Raw genomic sequence first — 18,576 nt, forward strand, 5'->3', positions numbered from 1 at the left:
TTCTGGCTGTAGCCTTGAGAGAATTATTTTATTTCTCCAAACCTATTCTTTCTTATCTAAACAGTAGGATAATTATGCCTTATTGGAAGCTTCAATGCAGGGACCAGGTGAACTCATATAAGTAAAATGCCTAGCGTATGAGAGATAATCAATAAACAGTAGCTGTCATTATTAATTACCTAATTGCTCCCTTTTTTGTGCTCTTTCTGTTTCAGATGCTTTCTTTCCAGAGCCTTATCAGACTATTTTAATGATCTTATCATGTATCTGTCTTGCTGTTATATTCTGAGCCACTCAAAGGCAATAGTCAGTTCTCACCCACTTCTGAGCTCTTTAGCTGACAGATGGGAGGTTCCATATGAAGGGTTGAAAGGAAGCTGTTTGCCCAAGTGGACAAGCTAATAAGTGCAAGAGCCCAGGTCCCTCCCCAAGATGTTGTGCAGACTTGTATGATCTGTGATCCATGGTCAAGGAGGTGGGTGGTGGAAGACACCATCAAGGACCTGTGCCTGCCTTCATGGGAAGTTGCAGGTGGCTGGGGCATGTAAGAAGGAAAATGGGGATGGTAGTCAATGAGCTGTTCTGAGCCTGAGCTCACAGGCTCAGCAAGGAGGGTCCCTACAGAAGATGGACAAGACAGGGCCTAGTGAGCAGTGAGATGTGGAGGTGAACAAAAGGGAGGAGTCCAGCTTGACTCCAAGGTTACCTTGGAATACAGGAGGGATATGAGAATATGTGCATAGGAGGGGAGGATCTTGAATTCGGTTTTGGCAATGCTCAAGGAGAAGAGTTTATAGGACAGGTCTCTAAGGGTCTCTAGCAAACATTTGCCTGTAAGGAGTTCCAGGCAGGATGCTGGTATCTGCTACAACCTATGATCCTATGACATGGTTGTTCACTGAGCTGGCAAATTATAGCTCTAGAATTGGATTGTAGGACTTGAATCCTGGCTCTACTGTAACTTCCTAGCTGTGTGTGACTTTGGGCATGTTACTTAACCTATGTGGGTCTCAGTTTCATTTTCTGTAAAAGGAGGATGATTGGAAATTATTTCCTAGCATATTGTTGTAAAGGTCAAATGAAATAAAATAAATCAACGATGGAACATAGTAAGAGCTCAATAAATTATGCCCATTGTTTTTTTTTTTTTTAAACATTTTATTTATTTATTTGACAGAGAGAGATCACAAGTAGGCAGAGAGGCAGGCAGAGAGAGATGAGGAAGCAGGCTCTCCACGGAGCAGAGAGCCTGATGTGGGGCTCAATCCCAGGACCCTGGGATCATGACCTGAGCCGAAGGCAGAGGCTTTAACCCACTGAGCCACCCAGATGCCCCAATGATGCCCATTGTTATTAGTTGTTCCTGCTGCCAGAATGCTGACCATCACCCCTTGTCTTGGCACTTTCCTCTCTATTTCAGCCTTGCCCATCCCACCAGTACTAGATACTCGGCTATTCATCATAGGTACTCTAAACTTCTCCATCCTTCAGAGACTCTTGTTCCTTAAGCATTCCTTCAACTTTTTGGGCAACTGACCAAGGAGAAGCAGAGAGTTGTCACTTGTGTTCCTCCAGGGAGGTGTCACTTGAGTTCCTCCAGGGAGATGTCACTTGAGTTTTTTTTTTTTTAAAGATTTTATTTATTTATTTGACAGAGAGAGATCACAAGTAGACAGAGAGGCAGGCAGAGAGAGAGAGAGAGGGAAGCAGGCTCCCTGCTGAGCAGAGAGCCCGATGCGGGACTCGATCCCAGGACCCTGAGATTATGACCTGAGCCGAAGGCAGCGGCTTAACCCACTGAGCCACCCAGGCGCCCCAGTCACTTGAGTTTTAATTCTATCTCTAGTGCCTTGACCCATGGGGGTGACTAATGGTGGGAATGTTTGACAAGATGATAGGGTTAGGACAGTTATTTTGGGGGCAGAGAGATCTTCCTGGTGCTGGTCAGACCAACACATTCAGTAGTCATCTACTGTGTCTTCATGTATGAACATTGATAATGAATATAAAGCTCAGACTGAGAGGGAATCTGGAAGTTCTCACTTGGGATTGAGTGGGGTTGGGACAATTCCTGCCCTTTTGATTGAGAGGTCTTCTGGCAAACTCTGTAGTCCTCTCAGTAGGACCAGGATTCTCTGGGATTATTCTATCTCTCCCTCTGTTCTACTCCCAGCTTCCAGGAAGGCAGGGAAGTAGTGGACAACTACCTGATGTATAACACATGTCCAAAATGTGGGAGGGAGGGAGGAAAAAGCCATTACCCAAGGACTGGGAAGCCTGTGTTTAAGTCCTACCTTACCTTTACCCAGTGTGTGGGCATAGACAAGCAACTTCCCTTCTCTGAGCCTAAGTTGCCTATGACATGGGGTGGTTAAACCTGACTCCTTTAGCAGACCAAACATTTCGACTAGTATGTACCCTTGGCTGCTGCATAAATTGAAGCCCAGACTGCAAAGGGGCTTGCTCAAGGTCATGAAGTCAGAGTTTGAATGCAAAACTGAGTCATGGTGGTAGTGCTTAGTCAAGTGTTGCAAGAGGGTAGGGGATGGTGTCATATTGGTATGGTACAGATCTGATTTACTTGCTTAGGCTCTCAGACCCATGGAAGGGAAGGAGACTCCCCCTCTGCTGAATCATTTGCTGCTACACTGCCAAAGCCAGTGGGGATGCCTAGAGGAAGCTATAAGGCTCAGAGAGTTTGATAGTTTTATATGTGTTTTAGGGGTCACAAAGCTCTGGTCACACACAAGGTGCAGGCTGCCTTTGAAGCTCTTCTCAGTGACTCTGCAAAGTTTCAGGTCTCAACTCAGCTACAAAATGAATGAACTGCTCATCTCACCAGCACAGAGCACATTTGGGCCAAACTCCTTGCTCCGTTTTATGGGGCCAATACATCTACAGAATCACTTACCCGTCACTGTGCAGACGGAATGCATTATTTTGGAAAAGTTTCTTTTCCCTTTTCCCCCCAAAACTTTTATTCCCTGGTGGAAATGGTTTATCAACGTCTTTAAAAAACCACTCAGATCTTCTTGGCAACCCCTGATACCATAAAAGAGTGGCAGTACGAATGCAAATGAATTGGAGAGCATTAAAAAACCCTCTTGCTTCGGCAGCTGAAGTGGAGAAGGGCCGGATGATGGATAGCACACGGCTTTCCGCTGAGCGATTTTGCTCTTTTTACGGCTGCCAATGGCTGATGTATTTCATCTTTTGTTTCCTTTACTGCTGCTTAAGCAAGCACCCTCAGGCTGGGGGTATGTCCCCAGGCACCCACTTCATCTTGGCCCCCGGGGATGGCTTCAGCCAGCTGTTTTGTACTTAATGCCTGATTCAGGGAAGGCACGGGATGGCCCAGCTGGATGGGGTCCCCAGGGAATGCCCCTCCTATAATTGCTGAGCTAGGAGCAGAGATTGCCAAGGAGGTGGAAATCTTCCCTGAGCCACTTGCCATTCCACCTGTGTTTATTGAGGCCAGCTGCATGCCCAACACTGTGCCAGGCACAGGGAGGGCACCACGAAGTGGAGGGCACAGCCCTGACTCCAGTGATCTTTCCCTCCTATTGGGGGCAGAACTCACCCCTGAGCAGCCATACACACTTACATGCACATGGTGAAGGCTTGCAAGGTTTCCTGAATCCACTCTTATCTGCATGTGTTTGGGCACATGCTCACACTCACCTACACCCCAGCACAAATGTATGTGGACACATTCACACACACAGATGCAAACATACAAACCCGAGTGTGCCCAGAAACACACAACAAAGCCACCAACTCTCAAACCCTTGGGCACCTGCTAACATGCGGACACAAACACAAAAGCATTCTCCTGTACACTCACACGTGAGGACGTTAAAAGATAATACAAAATCATATATGACCTGAAGCCAGAACAAGAAGGCAAATGAGAGAGGATTCAGGGGATGTTGCAGAGAAAATAACGCTGATGTAGGAAGTTTGCTTTCGAGACTCATCTCAGTGTCCTACTAGCTGTGTGACCTTACTCAGTCTCTTGACCTCTCTGAGCTCAGCTTCCTTATTTGATTTTTATTTTAATTTTACAGAGCAAGAGAGAGAGAGGGAGGAAGAGGTGGGAGGGGCAGAGGGAGAGAATCTCAAGCAGACTCCCTGCTGAAAGTGCAGCCTGACATAGGGCTCCATCTCAAAACCCTGAGATCATGCATGACCTGAGCCAAACCAAGAGTTGAATGCTTAACCAACTGAGCCACCCAGTTGCCTGCAGCTTCCTTATTTGACAGGAGGCCCCTCCAGATACCGGAGCCTATGATTTTGTGGAATCAGAAGTTCAGAAGTCAATGTGAGCTGATGTAATAATAGTTATTGGAATACCAGTAATAGCTAATTACATTGAACTCTTTTGGGTGCTCTGCTCTGTGTTTAGCACTTGATATAGATTCTTTTACTTATTTTATTTTATTTTTCAAGATTTAATTCATTCATTTGAGAGAGAGACAGAGAGAGCACACAAGCAGGGAGAGAGGCAGAGGGAGAGGGAGAAGCAGGCTCCCTGCTGAGCAGCCCGGAGCCTGATATAGGGCTAGATCCCAGGACCTAGAGTCATGACCTGAGCCAAAGGCAGACACCCAACCATCTGAGCCACCCATGCACCCCAATATACATGATCTCTTTTAATCTCTGCAATAATCCTAAAAGATGAGTACAGTTATTAGCCATGTCTTACAGGAGATGAAACCAGTTCAGAGAAGTGAGGTTACAAGCCCCGGGTCACACAGCAAACAGTGGTAGAGTCTGTGTTGGAACCCAAAGAGGTTGACTCCAGGGCCCACGCTTCTGGCTAAATGGACATGTGCTGAGTTGGACTGATGCTGGGTACTGGGAGCCAGGAAATGGACATTTCCTACCACTGGGGCCACAGTGAGGCAGCCCCGAACCAGGCAATTGGTGTGGAGTGTTGCTTGATGCTGGGGAGCTTGGGTTCCTGGAGACCCACCTCTGTGTGCTGACAGCTCTCACTAGGGACTCTTGTGGACCAGGGCAGCTCAGCCTGGCCCTGGGGGTGTGCCACTAGATGGGATTTCTCTGTCTTGGGCAGGGACCCTGTATCCAGATAAGGAACTTCCAGTGAAGTTCAAGAGGCCAGTACTCTTCTGGGAGTGTGTGTTGTGTCTGTCTTTGTGTCTTGGGTAAGGACACCCAGTGGTGTCCTCTGGCCTGGGCTGGGGCCTCTGTAGCTCGTTATGATAGCTTTCAGCAAATTAGGAAAAGAACTGGGCAGAAAAAGAGGATTGCAGTACTGTGCTAAGGCATGACATGGAGTGTGGGCTGGGTTTTTTTTGTCCCCTCCTCACCTCTGTATGTGGTGATGCTGGTAGGGTCATAGGGAGGGAGAAGTTGCAGGGTGGGGGAGATCAGAGGCCCTCACAGGGCTCATTCCTGCCATGGGAGGAGGTCTCTCAGGAGAGGGAGTAGGGTGACTCTGGAGTGGGGTGTAGACATGGAGGAAGGAGCTAGAAGGAGCTGCCAAACCACAGTAAAAACATCCCAACAAAAATAGCTTCTCCAGGGGCGCCTGGGTGGCTCAGTGGGTTAAGCCTCTGCCTTAGGCTCAGGTCATGATCCCAGGGTCCTGGGATCGGGCCCCACATCGGGCTCTCTGCTCAGCGGGGAGCCTGCTTCCCCCTCTCTCTCTGCCTGCCTCTCTGCCTACTTGTGATCTCTGTCAAATAAATAAATAAAATCTTTAAAAAAAAAAAAAAAGCTTCTCCAGATCACACATCCAGGGGCAAGAGGCAGGGGTGAAATTTGCATGTGAGTCCATCTGACTCCGAAGGTTGGACACCAAACCATTGCACTCTGCTGCATCTCCAGATCTGCCCTGAGTGCCTACTGTGTGCTTGCAGGACAGGGTGAGGCTGTAGGACAGAGGATGTCAGAGGGTGTGAAAACAGCTGCTGACATGGACAATGAGAGCCCATCGAGGAAGCATCAACAACATACATGTGTATGTGCCAAGTGAAGGGGGGCAGGTTTGCTAATGGCACTTTGCAGATAAGAACTTTTCCCTTGGGCCCGACCTTCGGTTTTGCCTTCCTTGTGCTCTTAGCCTTCATTCAGTCCAGCTTAGGGCTGTGCCCTCCAGGACAGCCAGGGCCCCTGTCCCAGGGCCTCAGGCACAGCCTGGCACTAGGAAGTACGTAGGGTTCCCCCGGGTCTCTGTAGGGTCCCCTTGAGCCCCCACCTCCCCTGTAAATACATACAACTCTAGCCTGGCTCTTCTCTCCCTGTCTCATGGCATCCTTATTTCCAAGTCTGGATGGTCTAGGTCGACTCTGAGGAAACTTCCAGAATCCTTTACCTTTTCTTTCCATAGAAATCTCTCACTCTCCAAAGGCTTAGGTTCTCTTTGACTGTGTTAAAGGTCTTAATGAGGCCCAACCATGTGCCCTGGGGACCTAAGACAAAGGACCCCCCCTTCCCTGAGCCACATGGGTAGATTTGTTCCATCCATCCTGGTGCTAGGGTGGGAGCCCTCAGGGAAGGGAAGTATGGCTGTAGTTGGGGCTCCTGCCTTGGTCTTAGGTGGAGCAGCCAGGTGCTCCCTGAATGGCCCCAGGTCCTGGGGTCTGACTCCAGGGACCAACTGAGTCCTGCTTTGTACTTGTGTGCTCAGGACAAAACTTGCCCAGACAATGGGATACTGAAACCAGGAGAGGGGAATGCACTTGGCTAAGTGCAGTGATGTAGTGCAGAGTCACGACCAAAATCTGGCTCCCTCTATTCTTTTTTTTTTTTTTTTTTGAGGAAAAAATTACAGGGGATATGTGCTTGCAGTAATAAATGTAACCACTAAGGAAAGAGAAAATAAAAAGTGAAAGTTTCTCCATCCCTGTTTCTTATTCCACCTTCCAGAGATAGCCAATGTCAAAAGTGTGCCCTTTCCTTTTTCTACACATGTGTGTGTACACACACACACATCTACTCACCTTTATACACATACACACCTAAAACATGAGTTATCGTTTGTCTGTTCTTGAAAAAAATCAGAGTGTACTAGACTTACTGTTCTGTGATGATGGTGATGATGATGATGATGGTGAGGACGGTGATGATTTTGTAGCCCTTGAAGTCTGATTTTGTAGCCCTTAAAGCACTAGACCTGGAGAGCTTATGGTCAGAGTGACGTGCCATGAAACACTGGAAGTCCCTCGATCACATTTATGTGTCCAAAGAAGGCAACATGGGTTTGGGGACCCTGCAGGTGGGGGCTGGATTTATACAGGTGCCAGTGGTGTTAGGATGGGGGGTGGGGGAGCCAGCTGAACAAAGGCCTACCCCTGAGCTGACAGAGCTGAGCTAAAGACCTTGTGACAGGGAGTGTGTGTGTATGTGTGTGTGGGGGGTGGTGGTTGGACTGAGAGATGGCCTTGAATGCCAAGGAGAGGAAATGGCAAGTTATCCCAGGCAGTGGGGAGCCCCTGGAAGACAAAAGTGGACGTGATGATGTTGGGAGAAGGAAGACCCAGCTCCACTGTGAGCACTGGAGTTCGACTGCGCTGGCAGGAACTAGCAGGTGGGAGGCTGTGGCCCCAGGGGTGTGATGGATGTGAGGGGTTGTGATGACAGCCTGGACGGACTATGAGAGTGGATAGAGAGATGGCCTGGAGGAAACTTCTGGACCAGTGGCCAGCCGGCAGCAGGGATGAAGGAGGACCAGAGGGATGGAAGGGCTGGACTTGGTGTGAATGGGAGCAGGGGAGGGGCCCCTGGGACACTGGAGGTCAGGACAGGGCAGGGTCTTGGGGACATGGGGTGGAGGGAGTAGGGGGCTCTGGATGTGGAAGCCACAGGTTGAAGTGAAATCAAGATTTGTTGGCTGCCCCTGGGACACTGAGTTGTGTCTCCAGGGTTCTCGAAGGGGCAAGGCCAAGACTGCTAGTATCCTTGGCCTGCCCAATGTGTCCCTCCCTCAAGCCCCTGCCTCCCATTCCCCCCTATTCTGTCCCCTGAGAGCCTCAGTCCTTGCCAGCATCATTTTCAGGATTTGGTGAGCTCCCCTGGTAGGGGTCGAGTAGAGAGACCAGACAGAGGAGCAGCAGGAGACCCAAGAGTTCCAGCTGTTTCAAGCCTCCCTTTTGTCATGGCAAATGGAGGTAAGGGACAAAGGGGAGCCTCAAACACTTCCAGAATGAGTTACTGAGGAAGGGGAGGATGGGGCGAGCAGGAGAACTGACAGAGAGGGAGTATAAGGGTAAGAATTTTAAGATTTGGAGGATGTGAGGCTCTGGAGAAAGACGAGAAAAGAGGAAAGGGGTTTTTAAGAGTCTGCAGGGTTTGAACTGGGTCACGTTTACAATGCTTTGAGAGATTCAAGTAAAGATTAGAATTCCTTTTTAATTGCCTTTGGCTGCCAGACTGTGGCTTTGAATGTAGAGCCAAGGCGAGCCCCAGCCACACGGGGCAGAGGAATTAATTTGGATTGCATAAGGATTGCTCTCCCCTCCCCTTCTTCACATTTTGTTCTGAAAAGGGGACGCATGTATACCTGATGCACACATTGTTAATGAATTAATGATGGGATTTAAGATTCATGGTGTCAGAGACAGAAAACATAATCCTCTCTTGGTTGAAGCAATAGAAACCAGCTCAGAGTAGCTCAGTCATAAAGGGAGCTTTGCTCTAAGGATGTTGAGTGTCTCCTGAAAAGAGGTAGCTGGTCCTCAGGAAAGGACCAGAACTGCCAGAAAGCCCTCCACCAGCATCTCTCTTAGTCTCTGTTCCTTGCTGCAAATCATCCCATCTCTGTCTTGCTTTTTTCTTCCTCGGCAGACCAGCTTCCGCTGTCTCTCGAGGTCCCCATGGCAGAGATCTCAGCTCCCGCAGCTCTGGGGGTTACATGGAGTGATGCCAAATGCCTTGGAAGGAGCTGAATGTCCCTTGGCTCCAAATTCTGGTTTTTGGAGAATGACTCTCAATGGCCCTGGCAGGGCCCCCCAGCTCCCCAACACCAGCTTGTGGCTGGAGGAGGGAGACCCACAGGGCTGCTGGAAGCCCCCAGCTGCAGCCTGATGACAGGCGGCAAAGAGCAGTTTCTAGAGACAGAGCTGGCTGGGCAGACAACCCAGAAGCTGTTCTCAGCAGATATCTCTCCTTTTGAGTGCTTAATTACTATACCAATCCAAGAGTGACTATAAAAATCTGATTTTCTCTGCACTTCAAGACAGAGCTAAGTCCCCTGTGTTTTATCGGCTGCTCTGAAGAGGACCCAGGAGGAAGGTGGAGAACAGAGGCTCTTTCTCTCTTTTATGGCTGTGGCTTGCCCCGCCCCCCTGGACTCTGCCAGCCCTGCTCCCCACCAGGAGGGATTGAAGCTGAGCACCTCTGGGGCACTCGGAGTCCTACCCTTTTTGTCAGTGCTCCTGAGCTCTGTCCTGGGAAACGGACCCCCACTGCACCCCAGCAAGGGAAACTGCCTGGCGTTGAAGCTCGTCCAGGAACAGCTTCGCTCCCACTGCTCCTTGCCTCTGATCAGCGACTGGACACTGACCCTGGGCCCCAGGGGACCTGCTGATGCTCCATATGCCCCAGCCCCTTGTAGCCCCGGTTCTGGCACCAGGCCAGCTGCTGGCCCCAAGCATCGTGGTGCTGCCGTGGGGCTGGGGGGAGTCCTCCGTGGGCACGCCTGAGCACCTGCTAAGGGCAGCCGCAAGCAGGGACATCGCCAAGGGTAACACTTCTGAAGGTTCGCTGAAGCCCGTCTGGAATTTTGTAATCCAAAAAAGCCAGGAAGGCAGATATTTTAATTTCAAAAAGCATAATAATAGCGGCCTTTAAAGGGGAATCACTCTTTGACAGGCTTTGGTCTAAGTATATTATCCCCTTAATCCTCAGGACCGATTTAAGAAGTGGTTGTCCCTTCTACTTCAAAAAGAGGAAACTGAGGTACAGAGAATTCAAATAATATGCCTGAGGTCAGACTTTAACCCAGGCAGCCTGGTGCCAGAGCCCCTGACCCTAACCACTCCGCGTGTTGCCTTTGTAATTCCTGTAGATTTTATGTCATTTCCAAAAATCACATTTTATTTTGAATTTTGTAGTGGGAGAAGAGAATGGTAGCAAAATCTTTTCATTTTTTAGGGCTTCGGAAGATTTAATCACACCCTGACCTTATCTGATTTCAGCTGATCTGTTGGTTTTTATTAGATGGGGCTTATGGTTTGCATGTTTTGCTCCAACCACCTAGAACTTTCCCGTCTGTTCTGGTACAAGGGTCTGGCTCAGGGTCTGACCCCTTCGTCTGAACCTTGGGGTTGGCTTCCACTCTTTCCCATGTGGGGCTGCCAGCTCCTGCTTCACTGAGTCGGGCACTGGGGCCAGCAGTGTCCAACAGGTGGGTGGTGGCCGATGGGTGGTGTCTGAGCCCTTCCTCCCACCCCGCCTCTGCTGGAGAGACAGCTAGCCCCTGCACGATGGGGCAAAGCCCTTTCACATCCTGCCTGGCTGCTCCTCACTAGCTCTGGCTCCCTCCCGACAGCCCCAGGCTGGTGGCAGATGGCTCAGCCTTGCCATCACAGAGCCTGCTCCTAGGCGGCCACAACACATCAGAAGCAGATTTGACTCGAGGCTTTGGCGGGTGAGGCTTTGGCGGGTGAGGGGCAGCTCGAGCAGACCCTGTTGTGTCTGTTTATTAAACACCTCTAGAACCAGCTGCTCTGCCCACCTGAGTGGGGACGTGCCGAGGCTGGGAGAGGACCTGAGTGGGTCCTGACTGCCCCGATCCGGGAGGAGGGGAGAAATTTCCTGGACAGCCGTTCCTGGCCTCAACACCTCATCTGAGCAATGGGGACAGCCGTCCTTAAGGTACCTGGTGGTAGTAATAAAGGTCGTGAAGACGGTAATAATAGCCAAAACGTATGGAATTCTGACCCAGACTAACTCTTAGTGCTAAGGAATGTATGTGTGTTTTCCACTCATCATAGTGTCTACACAACATCCGGCATAGCCCTTCCTATAAGCCAGCACCGTTCTAAGCTCCCTAGGTTCAATATATTATTTAATCCTTGCAACAATCCTGAAGGCAAGTACTATTATTCCCACTTCACAGATGTCAAAATGTGAGACCCAGAGAGGCTGATTAATTTATGCTAGGTCATACAGCCAGTAGGTGGTGGAGCCGGGATTTGAACTCGGCAGGTTCAGTTGTGGAGCCTGTGCTTCTAAACCTTGTACCTTCTCCCTGTGGATAAAGCTGCCCTTGAGGACCTGAGAGCCGGGATGGGGAGGAGGGGTGCATAAGCCAATTACATATATTTACGTATTTTCAGAATGTTGTAGACGTTGTGAAGGGAATAAATATATCGGATTGAGAGGAACCTGGAGAGAGGTTATTTTAGATACTGTAATCAGAGCATTTTGTTCTCACAGAAGCTTATGGTGGGTAGGTTTGCTATTTCATTTTCCAGATGAGTGTGGGGAGGATTTGAGAGATTAAAGAGGGACCCAAACTCACTGTCCTTGTCCCTGCATTCTTGGGCTCTTCTCTGAGGTCCCTGTGGTGTGTTTTGGGGCTGGAGAGAGAGCTGTTGGCTCTAGATGAGGCTGGGGGTCGATGGGGCCTTTGGGCCTCTCCCAGAGGATCTGACCTTGCTCTTTGTTCTGAGGCACCGAGAGGAAATTGTACCGGTCTCCGACTCCCGTGTCGTCAGCCTTCTGGGCCTGGCACGTGGTGTGTGCACCATGTGGTGTGCTGTGCGTGCACTCGCGCGTGTGTGATTGTGTATCTGTCTTCCTCCCCGCCAGCCTCGTTCCTGCACAGACCATTCTGACCTTTTACTTGGTCACTTTGTGATTGATTGAAATGTCCCAGGTACCTTCTTTTAACTCCAGGGTGATTATGACAATTATGATGATTATCATGTAAAAAAAAAAAAAGGAGAGAGAGAGTGAGGAAGAGGGAGAGAGAGAGAGAGGGAGGGAGGGAGGAAGAGGGCTGGGGGCCTGGGGGCTGGGAATCGTGGAGCTGCGCTGTCATTAAGCGACATTGTGTGAGATTGTTCGCCTTCAAAAGGCAGCTGTGAAAAGGAGAGAGTGTCTTTAAAAAAAAAAAAGAAGCCCATTATGCAGGCAGTTTGGGGCTCATGGTGCTGGCGGGAGGGCTATGGGGTGTAATTAGGGCAGTGACAGCTGGAATTACAGTGGTGCCACCTCTCCTGGAGAAGGGGGAGATGGAAGAGGGGACAGGTAGTGGCTGGGAAGTTCTGGCCCCTTGCCAGGAGCAGTAGGGTCCTTTGGAGGAGTCAGGGTGACCCAGGATTGGGCAGGAGGAGCAGGGAGCACTGGCTGCCAGAGCTGTTTATCTCTACAGCAGGGAGGGGGCTTCTTATTTTTGGAAGTCTTTTATGATGGCTTGACGCCCCTTCCAGGCTTTTAGAGCATTCCCACTCCAACAGGGAGTTGGCAAAGGAAAGCCAATTGTGTGGAACAGAGGATGCAGATAAACGATTTCCCAGCCTCCTTCACTCAGAAGTCCCAAGCTGCTCTACCAGGAGGGGGAGCTGCCACCTCCTCCCCACCTGCCCAGTCCCTGCCCTCTGGGTGGGGGCGGGGTGCGGGGTGGGGAAGGAACGAGGCCAGAGGGGGCCCAGGCATCTCTGCTGGGCTTGCTCCTGTCACCCTTCCAAATCACGGTATTGGGTTAAACATTGTGGTGTCCAAGGGGCAGGTGGAAATGCCTGAGGCCCCGGAACCTTCCAGCCTGCAACACGCAGGGGGCCAGGAGTTACCCCGTCTCCTCTCTTTTCCAGGCCAACCCAGGGCTCCCCTCTGGAGCGTCCTCATACCTGTGGTCCTCCTCCCTCTGCTTAACATACCCTCAGCCTGGGTTGACTCCTTCTTAGAGGGGCTTTGGAGCCCAAATGTCTGTGTTTACTGCCTCCATTTATTACTGATGTGACCTTGGGCAAATTCTGTCACCTTTTTGTGCCAGGTTTCCCACCTGTGACAAGAGGATACTAATCGCCCTTATGGGGCGCCTGGGTGGCTCAGTGGGTTAAGCATCTGCCTTCGGCTCAGGTCATGATCTCAGGGTCCTGGGATGGAGCCCCACACCAGGCTCCCTGCGGAGCTTCTCCCTCTCCCTCTGCCTCCTCCCCTTGCTCATGCTCTCTGTCTCTCTCTCAAATAAATAAAATCTTAAAAAACAAACAAACAAACAAACAAAAAAAACCGTCCTTAAGCTTCAGGGCTGATGAGAAGATTAAATGAGATGCTTGACAGGTGGGACTCAGCCCAGTGCTGGGTGCACAGTGAGGCTTCCATGAATGTTCTTTGGAGACAGCCCAGCCTGCCTTTCTTGGAAGATGATCCTGTTTCTGTAGGGAGTGAATCTCTAGCAGTTTTGTAATTGGTCTTAGCTCTGCTAGCTCTGCTTGGGGCCATGCAGCTGGTCATTCACTCCATAAATGCACACTGAGCACCCATGGGGTGCCAGGCATTATGCCTGGCGGGAGACATGCCTGCAGAGAGTTGCGGATGGAATTTCTGGCCCCCAGAGCCTACCCTTCTCCAGAGCCTGATCACCTCCTCTGCACAGACGCTCTGGTCTGAACATGCCCAGTAGAGAGAGGCTGTAAGTGGCCGCAAGCCAGGTATGACCAGGCTGGAGAGTGATGGGAGGTGTGTGTGGGGTTTCTGGGGTGGGAGGGGCAGTCTAGGCCCTGGGCCTGGTGCTTTGTCCTCCCTCCGAGAGCAGGCAAGAGAGGGGTCCTCGGCACCCCACGACCTCCAGGAACTATGGTGGCCGCAGATGTGCCATTGGTGGTGGAAGAAGCCAGATGTCCCCACTCCTGGTTCAGTCCTCTGACGCTGTGATTGCTCTGGCTCTGAGCAGACCTCAGCCAATGGAGCAAGGGTCACTGCTACCCTGCGGAGGGACATTCATGTTATTATGACTTTTTGTGACGCTAACAAGCCAAGTCAGAACCTCTATTTCCTGAAACTCCTTGCGCTGTTGTTTAGATAAGTTTAAATGAGCTGTGATTAAGCTAATTTTGAGGTAATTAACTTGGGGAAGGATTCCTTCACTTCTTAAAATTCTAAGTGACTGTTCATTATAAGAGGGAGCACTCGCAAAGGAGCCACGCGGCTTTCAGGAGCCCCGCTTAATTAAAACATAAGGAACTCCGCCACAGAGCAAGAGTTTACTGTCATTAATGAAAAATGAATATTCTTTATCTAATTACACGGCATAATTAATTGCAGTCTCCAACCACAGAGGCGGAGGGGGCAGGAGAAGCCATGGGAAGGCAGAGGCTCCTGTTCCCACAGTGAGGGTTCAAGCCTGACTCTGGGACCCCAGCTCAGGGCACGTTGGACCCCGCCTGTTCCTAGTGGTCTCCGGTGGCAGTTTGAGTCCACGTCAGCCTTCTTGGGTCCTTTCACTCCCTAGTAGATTTTATGAATTTATTGAGCACCTACTATGTGCTAGATAATAAACACAAATGAATGAAATGGACCTAAGCCCGTCCTTAGGAAGCATGTGGGTTCAAGTCCTAGCTTTGCTGCTTACGAGCTATGCTGATCTTGGCCAGTTCCTTGGTCTGTGTCTCAGTTTTCTCATCTGTCAAATGGGATTAACAACAGCATGACTTTTATAGGGTTGTTGGGAGGATTAAGTGAGTTACTATGCGTAAAGCACTTAGAATAGTGCTTGGCCCATCCAAGTGCTCTGTAAGTGTTTGGCCTGTAAATAAATAAAAAGAACATAAGTCAGGATGGGTGTCATGAGGGAAAAGAAGGGGTTGTAGCAAAATAGGACAATGAGGGATGACTGGGTTTAGAATGGGTGTTCAGACCAGAGGGTGGGAATGGGACATGGCTGCTTGGCCGTACCCCCTCCTCTTGCCCCCTCCCCCAGCAGGTCAGCTTCCCTGTTCCCACCAGGTCTCCGTGCGTGTTCTTGTGTCTCTAATATCCTCTCCATCTTCCTCTTGAGGACTCCCTAGGTCAACAGCACACTCTTACTCCTTGCTTTGCCTTCCGAGCGCCCCAGAACATTCTGCCTAGGCTGGAGTTCTATCAAGACACCAGCTGCTACAGGTGAGGCAATCACAGAGAACATATGGGGAGGTGCTTTGGCGATGGTCTCCTTGTGCCCATTTTACTGATGAGGAGACTGAGACTGGGGTGGGAAGAGCTGTGAGGTGGCTGACTGGTGGGGCTGGAGACCTGGCTTTCTGACTGGCAGCGAGAAGCTTGCTCCCACCCGAAGGTCGGCTAGTATCTTGCCTTCTCGAGCTCACAGGCTCTCAGGCCCCCCGGGTCCAGGCTGGTGCCAACATCCCTTTGTCTCCCCAGATGGCATCCTCCCTCGGTTCAATGTCTAGCCTGAGCTCTGGCTCAAGGCCCTTTCCAAGAAGTTCCTTTTCCATCCCTCCCTCTCCCTCTACTAGGGTTTTGGAGTTATCTCCAAAGGGCTCAACCCCTTCCGGGTAGGTGCTTCGCAGTTACTCCCATTCTCTGCAACCCATGGGATGGCCAGACCCCACACCCGCCTCTCCTTTGGTTAATCCAGTTTTGGGAGGAACAGTGGCTGTGCTTTTGCCTGTCATGGTCAGCTGTGGGCCCTGGCTCCTGGCCACACCTATGTCACAGACCAGGCCAAGGTGGGTGGGTGCGGAGAGGCCAGTCCCCAGGGAGGCGGGACACCTTCTAAGCCTGTGGCCGCTTGCTCCTCAGGAACCCCAGCTACTCTCAAGTGACAGTGTTGGAGGCTCCCAGGGTAACGGTCACTGCCTTCTGAGGAGGCTCCCTCCCAGGGCCTTCAGGCCACCGTTCAGGCTTTGCCCACCTGTCCCCTGACCTGGCTGGGAAAGTGTCTTTGTCGTGGGATCTGTGATGGTGGAAGGCCAGTGGGAGGCTTCCAGCTCAGCTATGCTGATGGCTGATGGCGTTCTGATGGTTTGCGGTTTGTGTTTAATCTGCAAACTCTTCTGACATTGTCTTTGGGGAAGAGGAAGAAGTGGCCCTGGGGAGGGGCCAAGCGGGAGGAGAGAAAGTGTGACTGCCAGGCGGAGACTCTGGAGATAAAACACGTGATGGATCCGTGAAGAGCCTGATGGGGGAATGTTGGCTGCCCCCAGGAGCCCACGCTGGAAAAGGATAATTTGGAATGCCCCCAGCATTTTGGTAGGCTCTTTGTTTCTGCCTTTCTGGGGGCACCAGAGCCTTCTCAGGGAGTGATTCTCTGGGACCAGGTCTCAGATGGGCCGGGAAGGGACAGGAGGAGTGAGCAAGTGCACCCCCCCACCTTGTCCCCCAGTGTTTGCCCTGCACAAGCTGCCTCCCCAGGGGCTGGGCACTTTGCTGGCAAGGTGCGTGCACAGCCCGGTGTCTTCCCCCAAGCCATGGCCACTTCTATGTCCCAGTTCCTGCAGAAAAATGCATGAATTTCTTCCTGCAAAGCTCCCCTGCAGCAGAAGGCATTCGATTGGCTGGAAGGCGAGACCTAAGAGGTGGGAGTCCGTGGTTCCTGGTCCCCTGGGGACCCTGCTTCTTTTGCGCTGGCTGCCAGCAGAGACTGGGGCTGAACCCGCGTCTCTGGAGTCAGCTCCAGCTCCTTAATTTGATGATTCTTGAGATAGTGGGGAAGCTCTTAGCTCACTTCTCACAAGGGTGAGTTTGAGCGAAACCAAATCGACTTCTAGCATCGTTTCAATCACCTGTCTGAAAGGCTTGATTTAACTCTCTGGTCAGGAAGATGGGATTCAATCAGTGTTCATCCAAAAAAGTGCATTCTTCCTAAAAAATTACTTTGCATGTTATTGAATAATAGCAACACTCCCCATCCCCCAGGATCCGCAGGTTGCGTTGGAGAAGAGGTACCCGGCACACGGCAAAGTTGTGATTTATCTCGGCAATTTCGTTTGGATGCATTTTGCGGCTCTGTCGGCAGATGGGACAAGCGGATTTCCTGAGGGCAGAAGGAGCAGGTGCTGGTGGCAGGAGCGGGAGTGGAGGGAGTGGGGGGAGGATGCTGGTCAGGCAATCAGGCGGCTTTAAAAAACAGGTCCAGTCCCTCTGGATTGACTGTGGGATCCACCCCTTGGGAGAGAGACACAGTCCTAGTTCAGAGTCTGAATCCCCGGGCTGCTGGTTCCTGGCTGGGTGGCCACAGAGAAGTCACTTTGCCCAACCACCCCTATCCTCAGTTTCCTTGACTGTCTGATGGGGAGCATACCACCACCTGGTGGGGCTTTTTTTTTTTTTTTTTTAAAGATTTTATTTATTTATTTGACAGACAGAGATCACAAGCAGGCAGAGAGGCAGGCAGAGAGAGAGAGAGGAGGAAGCAGGCTCCCCGCTGAGCAGAGAGCCCGATGCAGGACTCGATCCCAGGACTCTGGGATCATGATTGAGCCAAAGGCAGAGACTTAACCCACTGAGGCGCCCTGGTGGGGTTTTTGTGAGGAATGAAAAGGACAGCACGTATAAAGTTGCCGGCTCCGAATTCCCTTTATGGAAGACCGTGGACGAGTCCTCTTCACCGTCGTACTGTGAACGCCTGGTGCAGGAAGGCACTGACTTGTTGAATAGACGGAATGTTTATAGAAAAGAAATTTGTTTAGCTCTGAATTTTTCATTTCTTTGGTTGAAGATGCGAAACATGAGCTTCAGTAATGTGCGTTGGGACATAGTCAATATTTTTGCTTGGGCCAGGAGCCAGCAGAGAACAGCCCCGCGAGGCAGATCCGCCTGTTTTTGTAAATAATGTTTGGTTGGCACACGGCCACGCCCATGCACTTGCACATTGTCCGTGGCTGCTTTCCTGCTGCGACAGCAGAGATGGGCAGTTACAACAGAGACTGTCTGACCTGCAGAGCCTAAAATATTTACTGTCTCGTCCTTTACAGAAGAAAAAAACAAAAATGTGCCGGCCTCTGGCTTAGGCCTGCAGTTCTCAGACTTCAGCCTGCAGCAGAATCATCCAAAGCAGGTTGCTGGGGCATCTGGGTGCCTCAGTTGGTTAAATGTTTGCCTTCAGCTTGGGTCGTGATTCCAGGGTCCTGGGATCAAGCCTCACATCGGGCTCTCTGCTTAGCTGGGAGTCTGCTTCTCTCTCTCCCTCTCCAGCTCCCCCTGCTTGTGCTTGATCTCTCTCTCTCTCTCTCTCTCTCTGTCAAATAAAAAAAATAAAATCTTTAAAAAAGGCAAATTGCTGGACCCCATCCTTAGAGATCCCGGCTTAGGAGGGCTGTGTTGGGGCCTAGGAATGGGCATTTCTAACAGTTCCCCAGGTAAGGGCTGAGGCTGCTGGTCTGGGGGCCACACTTTGAGAACCATTGACCTAGGCTGCTGCTTCTGCTTGGAACACCTTTTCTGCCATCTGCATCTCAAATTCCAACCCTCTTCCAAAGGCCAGCTCAAATGCAACTCATTTATTCACTCAAATGTGAGCCAAGCACCTGTTAGGTGCCAGTGGCTGTGCAAGGCTCAGGACGTGTGGTTCAGTGAATAAAACTCACATTGTCTTTCCCTGTGGAGCTTACGGTCTCATGGGGACATGGACAATGAACAATGAAAAAACCATAGATCACT

General features: G+C 50.8%; 1 long non-coding RNA gene across 2 annotated transcripts in view; it reads left to right on the forward strand.

The window, feature by feature from the left end:
- LOC125098311 (uncharacterized) overlaps positions 1-17,333 on the forward strand; it is a 36,335-nt gene extending 19,002 nt beyond the window's left edge. For both annotated transcript variants that reach the window (XR_007126797.1, XR_007126796.1), the window contains 4 exons: positions 14,985-15,078; positions 15,993-16,167; positions 16,834-16,970; positions 17,279-17,333. This is a non-coding gene — a long non-coding RNA (uncharacterized LOC125098311). The remainder of the gene's footprint in view (positions 1-14,984; positions 15,079-15,992; positions 16,168-16,833; positions 16,971-17,278) is intronic.
- Positions 17,334-18,576: the final 1,243 nt, after the last annotated feature.

Source organism: Lutra lutra, chromosome 4 (genome assembly GCF_902655055.1).
Source record: "Lutra lutra chromosome 4, mLutLut1.2, whole genome shotgun sequence".
NCBI classification, from domain to species: domain Eukaryota; kingdom Metazoa; phylum Chordata; class Mammalia; order Carnivora; family Mustelidae; genus Lutra; species Lutra lutra.